General features: G+C 40.9%; 2 long non-coding RNA genes across 2 annotated transcripts; one reads left to right on the top strand and one right to left on the bottom strand.

The window, feature by feature from the left end:
• Nucleotides 1–3,510: 3,510 nt before the first annotated feature.
• Nucleotides 3,511–5,155, bottom strand: LOC110681367. The gene is made up of 3 exons (XR_002503176.1): nt 5,011–5,155; nt 4,678–4,873; nt 3,511–3,545 (listed from the first exon to the last, which is right to left on the bottom strand). It is a non-coding gene; the product is annotated as an uncharacterized LOC110681367 (long non-coding RNA).
• A 141-nt stretch (nt 5,156–5,296) lies between these two features.
• Nucleotides 5,297–7,393, top strand: LOC110681368. Its single transcript, XR_002503177.1, has 2 exons — nt 5,297–6,485; nt 6,545–7,393. It is a non-coding gene; the product is annotated as an uncharacterized LOC110681368 (long non-coding RNA).
• The last annotated feature ends 3,273 nt before the right edge of the window (nt 7,394–10,666 follow it).

Genomic DNA, 10,666 nt, shown 5'->3' with positions numbered 1-10,666 from the left:
AGCCACAGGAAGTGACCATGGATAACTTAGCCAAAGAATTTGCAAATGTCAATTTGCAGAACCACAGTACTGCATATACACCATTGGAGAGGCAAGCTCCCAGAATTAATCAACCTACCCCTCCTTTACAATTAAAATCCCACGATTTGTTAGGTCAACCAGGTTTTCGTATTCCAAATGAAGGAAATTACGAAAGATCTAGTGGACATGATGCGAGAGTGTCCACTCCACGGTTGCATCCTGAAGTCCCGTTGAATTCTCAATTCAGTCCGGTGGTGGGTTTCAATAACCAACCGCTAATGGGACGACGATCTGAAAGTCACCCGATGGATAGCACACGACCTCCTGTCTCGGGGTCTGTAGGCATAGCAAGAACGCCTAGAAATGAAAATGGACCACCAGCCAGTTTTGGATGTGGGCTTCCGATGAGACGGTTGCCTCATCAACAATGTAATATTATTGAAAAATGGCCCAAATTCACAGGTGAGTCGAATTCTGTGCCAGTAATTGATTTCTTGAGGCAAATTGAAATGTTGTGCCGATCTTATGGGATTGAGAAGGAAGATTTACGCATACATGCTCATTTACTATTCCGGGACGATGCTTATGTGTGGTACACCACCTATGAGGAACGTTTCCATAACTGGGATACTTTGGTCTTCCACTTAAAAATGCGGTACGATAACCCTAATCGGGATCGACTACTGCGGGAAGAGATGAGGAATCGAAAACAGCGACCAAATGAGAGATTTAGTGCTTTCCTAACGGAAATGGAGACCTTGGCCAAGAGAATGATGAAGCCTATGGCTGAAACGGAAAAATATGACATCATCATTGAAAACATGAAGGTGTCATATAAACGTCGCTTGGCCCTTGAACCGATTCATTCATTAGAACATTTGGCCCAATTATGCTACAAGTTCGATGCGCTAGAATCTACTCTGTACAATCCCAAAAGCCCAGTCAAACCGGGTACGTTAAACCACCTAGATATTGATGAGGAACAATCTCTACCGTGCGAAGAAGCAACCGAGGAGGAACTCTTCGCCTTCAAAGCTAAACCTAGTCGGCCTGGAACGGGGCAAAGAATTCACTCAAATCGTCAAGTGGTTGAAAAACCGTACGACGGAGTGGAAAGCAATGCAATTTCAGTGTTGTGCTGGAATTGTCGCCGCACTGGCCATATGTGGCGAGATTGTGACAAGCGTAAGACAATCTTTTGTCACATTTGTGGTCAGGCCGATACCACAGCTTTTCGGTGCCCTAACCAACATAATCTCCCAAGCAAGGAAGAGTCGGAGTCAAAAAACGAGTAGAGGAAAGGAGTAATGAGGACCAAACTCCTAATCCCAAGCCTGACTCGGTCCCTAACTTCAACTATTTCAACAGAACATTTCATATTAACACCCACTTCAATCGATGTCCTCATTTAAAAGTGAAAATAATAAACGAAGAAGTCGAAGGACTAGCGGATACAGGTGCTAGCGTATCTGTCATAAGCTCAGTACCCCTGGTTGAACGTTTAGGTCTAAAAATAAACTCAATCAATTTAAAAGTATCCACAGCAGATGGTACTGCCTATCGCTGTTTAGGATACGTTAACATACCCTATACATTCCGATCAGCAACCTATGTGATTCCTACTGTAATCGTTCCAGAAGTGTCCAAAGATTTGATTCTGGGTATGGATTTTTTGGAAAAGTTCGGTTTCCAGTTAGTAATACCAGACAATCCCATGTCTAAACCTGAATCACTTCACAAGCATGATTCAGACCCATACTCTGATTCAGCTAGTCTAAACATGATTGAAGGATACTTTAAGTTGACGGATCAAAAGGTTTGTTTTGAATTATCGCCCTCGTCGGCTATCAAACCGCAACTTGCGCAACCCGAAATTGACGACAGCCTAGAAATGCCGACAATCGAAGTACCCGATCGCATTATTGAGCGACCGAGTGATATAATCACTGAACATGACCTAACCGACAGTCAGAGGGAAGAGTTATTCGAAGCTATCACTCATTTGCCAGCGACGAAAGAAGGTTGTCTGGGTCGTACGGACCTAATACAACATTCGATAGAATTGCTGCCAGGTTCGAAGCCACAAAAATTTCCTTCGTACCGCTGGTCTCCCATTGTCGAAAGGGTCATAGACGAAGAAGTGGAAAGAATGAGGAGATTGGGTGTTGTAGAAGAATGTTCAGGTCCCGTTGACTTCCTTAATCCATTGCTTCCGATTAAGAAAACGAATGGTAAGTGGAGAATTTGTTTAGATTCTAGGCGGCTCAATCAGTGTACCAAGAGAGACGATTTCCCGTTCCCAAACATGGTCGGAATCTTACAACGAATCCAACAATCACGGTACTTCTCTGTGATTGACCTATCTGAGTCCTACTACCAAGTGGGACTTGACCCTCTGTCGAAGGATAAGACTGCGTTTCGTACCAATAAAGGTCTTTTCAGATTCACTGTGATGCCTTTTGGGCTTACGAACGCCCCAGCGACGATGGCTCGTTTAATGGCCAAAGTGATCGGATATGATCTCGAGCCCTGGGTTTATGTGTACCTAGACGATATAATTATCACCTCGGTATCATTCGAACACCATCTACAGTTAATTCAAGAAGTAGCGAAGAGACTTCAACAGGCTGGTCTCACCATTAACTTGTTGAAATCAAAGTTCTGCCAGAGAAGGATTCGCTACTTGGGCTATGTCCTGTCAGAGGAGGGACTTTCAGTAGATGCCAGTAAGATCCAGCCGGTGTTAGATTACCCGGTTCCCAAAACCCTTAAGGATATTCGACGGTTATTGGGATTATCCGGGTTTTATCAAAAATTTATTCGGAATTATTCCGAAATAACAACTCCAATCACGAATCTTTTAAGAAAAAACAAAAAAACATTTACCTGGACTGAAGAGGCAAATAACGCGTTGATTAAACTCAAATCTGCTTTGGTGACTGCGCCCATCTTAGGGAATCCCGATTTCGGTCTTCCTTTCATCATAGAAACGGATAGTTCCGATTTAGCCATTGGGGCCGTCTTAGTACAAGTGCAGAATGGAATTCGGAAATGCATCGCGTATTTTTCGAAGAAATTGTCAAGTACCCAACGAAAATACAGTGCGACAGAAAGAGAGTGCTTGGCTGTGTTACTCAGCATTGAAAACTTCCGTCATTTTGTGGAAGGCAGCCAATTTATTGTTCAGACCGATGCCATGAGCCTCACGTTTTTGAGGACCATGTCCATTGAATCCAAGTCCCCGAGGATCGCACGATGGGCGTTGAAGCTGTCCAAATACGACCTAGTCCTCCAGTACAAGAAAGGTTCCGATAATATTCCAGCCGATGCGCTATCCAGAAGCATTTTCACGGTTGAGGCTGTATTTCCAGATGCGTTCATAGCCCAATTGAAACGCCAGATTGAAACTCGCCCCGATGCGTATAAGGACTTCCGTATTTGCGATGGGAAAGTTTTCAAATATATCACCAACTTGTCTCCGTTCAATGATGCTGGATCTCGATGGAAGTATGTCGTACCCGTAGCTGAAAGAAAAGAAATTATGCAATCAATACATCAAGAAGCACACCTTGGCTTTCTTAAAACTTTAGCTAAAATAAGAGAAAAATTTTATTGGCCTCGTATGTCAACAGAAATTAAACGTTTCTGTTATTCGTGCGACATATGTAAAGAGTCCAAAACACCAAACCAAAATGTGACCCCTGAGTGCGGGAAACCTAAAATGTGTTCACGTCCCTGGGAGCTCATATCCATGGACTTTCTTGGACCATATCCCCGTTCAAAGCATGGTAACGTTTGGTTGTTAGTTGTCACTGATTTTTTCTCAAAGTTTGTGATGGTGCAATGCATGAAATCCGCCACAGCTGCCGGAGTGTGTGCTTTCACAGAAGGAAATATCTTCACACTTTTTGGAGCCCCATCCATTTGCATTACTGATAATGCCAAAGTCTTCCACTCCAACCAATTCAAAAAGTTATTGGATAGATATGGAGTAACACATTGGAATTTGTCAGTATATCATCCCAGTCCCAATCCGACTGAACGGGTAAATAGGGTAATCGTGACCGCTATCCGTTGCGCCCTTAACAAGCAAAAAGATCATAAACACTGGGATGAATCCGTGCATCAAATTGCCCAGGCCATACGTACGGCAGTACACGACAGTACTGGATTTACGCCATATTTTCTGAACTTTGGAAGAAACATGGTTAGTTCGGGTAGGGAATACGAGCACTTGAGGAATCTAACGAATCCTGATCAAGACACTGGGTTTCCCCTGCATGATGATCAGAAAAAGCTTTTTGAACTGGTCAGAGAAAATCTCTTGAAGGCCTACCAACGATATGCAACTCCATACAATCTCCGAGCAAATAGAAAACATACATTTAAACCCGGTGAGATAGTATTCAAGAAGAATGTTAATCTTTCCGACAAAAGTAAACACTATGTTGGGAAGTTCGGCCAAAAATTCACTAAAGTCCGCGTCAGAGAGGCCTTAGGCACCAATACGTACGTACTGGAAGACCTAAATGGCACTCGAATATCGGGAACATACCACGGTTCGTTCTTGAAAAGAGCGTAATAAACACAGCTATGACGGCACATCGGTCGTGTTGTGCATAAACAAATGGGTTCGCCTAACAACAAAATACTCACTCTGAGGTGTTACGGCAGCCACGGCGTTCGAGATGTCAATTTGTTTCCTCACGTCGTTGGTTTATTTGGGTTAACTTCCTTCAAGTGATCCTGTATCGCTCAGGACGAAATCCCCAAGTAAATCAGCTCTTCGGTTGAGACGTTGCACCTGCATTTCCTCCCGATTCGTCAATGCGTTGGTATTCCATCAGTTTTCCTAAAAGTAAATTGTACCTTAAGAATGGGTACTCACTTCATGTAAACATTCCAATTTTGATTGAATTACATCACTTACAGTTCACTTTCACTTCTCAAACGTTCAAAATCCATTAGTTTACCTATCAATTAACTTACCGGTTTAGTATTTTCCATTAATTTTTAGCTGCAATAGTATAAATTTTCCACTTTTCCAACAATTAGAAATTTGTTTTCACACAGCTCGATTTTCCATAGCCAGACGTATGACAGCTTCGGTTTGACATTTCGCAATGTTTGGAACCGAGGGAATACCCGTTAGCTTTTTATTAGTATACGAAGCGTTCGTCAACAAACGCTTCAGTCAATTTCGCTATGTTATTGGTGTCAGAGAAAGAGGGCGTGAACGAGGGTTCGAAGTGAGTATTGTATTGAATTGCAGCTAAGTATGAATTACAAGTATAAAAGAACAAATTGATTTTCCAATCATTATTGGAGTTTTTCGGTTATCTTGGAACACTGTTATCCAGATATCTCTGGAGTATATAGGAACATTTAAAATGATTTTCTCAAATTTGTTTGAGGTTTATTGGTTAGGTATAATTATTGTGTATGTTACGGATATATTGAGATGTAGAATGAATGAAGCAGTTATTGAATGAATTCAGCTGGAGCACAATGAAGTAGCGAAAATTTGTTTTTTGGATTGAATTATTAGATAAGTTCAGAAAAGCATACATTTCATTAATTGGGTTAAATTAGAACCTAAAAGATTAAATAAAATACCTTTATTTTATTAAAATTTAGTATTAGCAGACTGACCCACAATAAAAATTTTGAAATTTGAAAATTTCAAAATTTTTATTTTTCACGTATCGGCGAGAATGTAATGAAATCGAATAACCCCTGTATAGAGCAGCTTTCTGCACGAAAGCATTTAGCTTCTTTACAAGCGTAGCGCCACCTCTCTGTGAAAGAGAAATGCAATTCAGAAGCTTTTTGGCTGCGGCGTGAGTACCGTTGCGATCTCACAACGTTGCAACAAACCATCCAAAATTTTTAGAAAAAGATAGGCTGGCACTCAAAAACAAACCAGTGGAAAACGGACTAAAAAAATGTATAAGTCCATCATGCATATAAAACAGAATGAGACAGCCTCAATTTAGGTAGATTTTTTATGAAAAGATGGGAATTTCAATAGCGTCCAGTGTTCAAGGTCACTGTTTGAATGCAGAATTTAGTTGGCATGGGTTTTTTAAATTTATTCGAGTGGAGATCGTGAACAAGTGCACATCGGGAAAAAACTGAGTATTGAAAGTTAATACCAAGTGAAGTTGAATTGAACATCTTAACAAGGTAGTGATTAAAATAAGTTCAAACGTTTTGAGAATTAATTATTAAATTAATTTAGGTACGGCAGAGCCAAGTGATAGGCAAATATTTAAATTAAATAGTGTTGCTAGTAGAATAACACGTGCTAAAAAAAACAACTCACCGGTAAGAATAAGTTTGGTGTCTTGATTTCAAAAGTGGTGATCAGCTTGAATTTCAAATCAATGTAGGCCCAAAAGATCTCTATCGGGATTTAGCTGTTCTGGAAAGACAGGACGAGCTGGCTAAAACCGTATTCGCTGGTAAGATTAGTACTATGGCGTTGATAGAATTTAAATTCATAAATTGACACGTTGAACAGGTATAATCCCCACTGCTCAACGTGGGTGCCAGTCTGGGACCAGAAAGTTGTTCGGATACCCGTTAAACATCCGATAAGCAATCCAGAAGGACCACCCTAATCGCTTTCCCTCCTGACAAGCCACCCCACTCCCATCCGGGGAAATTCTGAGTGGAAGCGTTTGGGAGCATCGTCTACTACCGCATTACTAGAGACGGCCGCGCCACTGGTGGCCAACATAGGAACCAGCAGTATTCTCCAAGCGTTTCACTGCTCGACACGTCACACGGGTTGCCTACCTAATAGCGCAACATAATCAGCCGATCCGCTCGATAGCCGAATCTGCTGGAATCGCCGACCAGGGGTCTGCATCACGTTAGTGCACACGGAGCAGGAATTGTGCAACACTACGCTCGTTCAGTTGGATGTACGGTGCCCGCTGATCGAAGCCCGTCTTCGTATTCAAGTCCAATATCACCTGCCAGCCTTTCCGCCACCCGGCCAAGTCCCATTGGTCGCTGCGTTACGACTACTACCACCACGCTCTTTCAGTTGGATGAATGGTGCCCGCTGATCGATGCCCTTCATCACGCTCGTTTGAATATCAACCCGCCATTCCGACTCGGGCCCAGTCCTATTGGTCTCTGGGTTAACGAGTACCACGCCATCTACCACGATTTCACCACCAAGACGCTTCCCGCCACGCTGCTTCCGATTGCTGCTGCCGATCTTCTGCGCCAAAACAGGATAACAGGTCAGATCTGATTTTTTTTTTATGAACCATAATGAGCTCGAAGAACTTCATGTAAAGCAAGTGACGTCACTTAGGTAAATTTAAAAACTAGAATATAGAACATGTTGAATTCAGAATTTTAGACAGTTTAGTTGTGCTAAGACAGTAATTTACGCCTCCACTCAGGGTGATTGGGATATTGATGCTGAAGATTCTTGCCCCGATATTGAGTTTCCTCTTTTTTCATTCCGTTTAGATTCCGTTAGGTATAAAGATTTTTGTTGGTCTGTTGGTAACGCTGAGGTTGACGACTGTTTGAGCCTATTGACCCGCCCGAACGAGTGTCTCAAGCCGGGCCTCTATAAAAAGCAACAGCAGTCTCCATAGGGGAGTGGCGCTTAAACTGCTGCTGTTAAGTGTGAAAAGCTTTCGTTACAAATTGGGTCGATGCATGTATTTTACGACCCTTGATCTTGCCTCTGGCTTCCACCAGGTAGAAGTCGAAGAGGAAGATATCCCGAAAACTGCATTTAGTGTCGAAAATGGACACTATGAATTTTTGAGAATGCCCTTTGGGCTAAAAAACGCGCCTTCAACCTTTCAGCGCGTAATGGATAACGTCTTGAGAGAACACATAGGCGTCATATGTCTAGTTTACATGGACGATATTATTGTGTTTTCAACAAGCCTCACAGAACACATAGATAACTTAACAAAAATATTTCGGACTTTGGAAAAACACAATCTGAAGGTACAATTGGATAAGAGCGAATTCCTCAAAAAGGAAGTTGCCTTTTTGGGCCATATTGTAACTTCAGAAGGCGTCAAACCAAATCCGGATAAGATCCTGATTATTAGAGAGTGGCCGTTGCCTTCGAACGAGAAAGAACTGCGTGGTTTCCTAGGAATCTTAGGATACTATCGTAAATTTATAAGAGATTTTGCGAAAATCGCAAAACCTCTAACGAACGCTCTAAGAAAAGGAGAAGAAATTACACACTCGAAAGAATTCGTTGACGCTTTCGAAAGGTGTAAAGGTATTTTATCTAGTAGTAACATACTTCAATACCCCGATTTTTCTAAGCCGTTTATACTCACCACTGATGCTTCAAACTTCGCAGTAGGTGCAGTACTATCTCAAGGTCAGATAGGAAGTGATAAGCCGATAGCTTTCGCTTCCCGTACACTAAACAAGTCAGAAGAGAAATACTCAGCGATAGAGAAAGAACTATTGGCTGTAGTATGGGCTTGTAAATATTTCCGCCCCTATTTGTATGGCAGGAAATTTATTCTCTACACAGACCATAAGCCTTTGACTTATGGACTAAACTTAAAGGACACCAATAACAGGCTTGTTCATTGGCGTCTTTCACTTAGTGAGTTTGATTATGAAATTCGCTACCGTCCTGGTAAGCAGAATGCAGTTGCGGACAGCTTGTCCAGAATTCGTAACGAACATTATAACGAACTCAATGTTAACGAAAATGACTCTTCAGACGATACTCCTACGGATGATGATTCAGACGATGATGACGCAGAATCTTTAAATACCGTACATTCCGCTGATACAGATAATTCTGATCTTATTAAATTTACAGAAAAACCTGTTAATGAATTTTGCAACCAGATTATTCTAAAAATCGGTCCAGATTCAACAGAAAATTATGAAGAAATTTTCCCGAAAATATTTAGAAGAACAATTACCAGAATGGTCTTTGGAGTACCAATAATTTTCAAAATTTTTAAGGATTACATGGATTTAAAAAGGACGAATTGCATATACTGTCCTGAAAGTATAATGAACGTTGTTCAAACAACGTATAAAAATCATTTCAGTAGAGCAAAAGCTTTCAAAATATGTATCTCCGAGAAACTACTGATTGATCTCAGAAGCATTGAAGAACAGAATCTCATTTTGGAACAAACCCATGATAGATCCCACCGAGGTATATGGGAGAACCATCAGGAAATTCTTAGACGTTTTTATTTCCCAAGAATGAAGTTCAAAGTACGAGAGTACATCAAACTTTGTGAAACCTGTCATAAAAACAAATATGACAGACATCCTTACAAGGTTGCACTGGGTTCTACCCCGCGTCCCGAAAGACCACTAGATATAGTGCACATCGACATTTATATTGCAGAAAAAACATGCTTTCTTTCTGCAATAGATAAATTTTCACGATACGGATCTCTAATCCATATCAAATCTAGAAATATTTTGGACTTGAGAAAAGGTCTAACGAAATATTTTAAAATTTTCGGAACACCTCGTAAAATTGTCTGCGACAATGAACCATCACTAAGATCCATTGAGATACGTGGACTTCTCCATGATCTTGGTGTAGAAATATTTTTTATTCCACCTAACCACAGCAAAAGTAATGGATTAGTGGAAAGATTTCATTCAACCATTAATGAAATCTTCAGGTGTATCAAGCCGACATTCGGAAGTTTGACCACAAAGGAAATTTTGAATATTGCTTGTACCCAGTACAACAATACCATACACTCTAGTATCAAACTTAAGCCTAGAGAAGCTTTTTATGGGTTAAAAGACGACCAAGAAAGGCCTCTCCAAATAAAAAAAATCGTGGAATCCAGAGACAAGCTTTACGATGAAATTATGCTAGCGCATGACAAATCGAACAAGCGTGCTTTAGATTACCACAACATAAATAGAGAACCGCCACCAGATTTGAACCCAGATCAAGTGGCTTATAATAAAATCCAAGGCATTAAGAGGAAAACAAAGCCTAGGTATTCCCCAGTCACTGTCGTTGACAATAAAGGCAGAGTCTTTATTGACGACAATGGTCGAGAAATACATAAGGACAATGTAAAACGAGTTTAATTAACATTTTTTTATAATTTCAGAATGAATAAGGATTTAAGAAATAGATTTCTATTTAGCTTGTGCGTTGCACAAATAAACAATCTTTACGAGTCTCTTCGTAAAAGCACAACGGAATATTCAACGGAAGCAGCATCAGCATGGCTCTCATTAGCCGACCACCTCATGGCAATGGCCTGCGGAGCAGCAGTGGAAAGTGGCATCGACAGGGAGTCAACCGACCCTTGGTTACCCTCATGGATAATCTGCGCTTGTGTCTCAAGCAAAAAACGCGCAGTCACGTAAATTTTCAAAAAAAAAAAAAAGACCCTTTCATTAGAGGGGATATAAAAACAAACAAACAAAAACTACAAAAAAAAATATATAAAATAATCTAATAATAATATTTTAAATATCTTTACAGAATCACTGAAAACACGAAACAACATGACGCCATTTCCATTACCCATAGCCATCCTCACGTTTTTCATCACCAAACCCTCACTTTCATCAATACAAATTCACGACATAACAAACAACGCAGGAGCGTTGCTTCTTCAAAAAGGGGAGGGAAGAA

Source organism: Aedes aegypti, unplaced genomic scaffold (genome assembly GCF_002204515.2).
Source record: "Aedes aegypti strain LVP_AGWG unplaced genomic scaffold, AaegL5.0 Primary Assembly AGWG_AaegL5_hic_scaff_75_PBJ_arrow, whole genome shotgun sequence".
NCBI classification, from domain to species: Eukaryota; Metazoa; Arthropoda; class Insecta; order Diptera; family Culicidae; genus Aedes; species Aedes aegypti.
The sequence above is the reverse complement of the archived record's forward strand: the minus strand, read 5'-3'. Positions and strand labels throughout refer to the sequence as shown.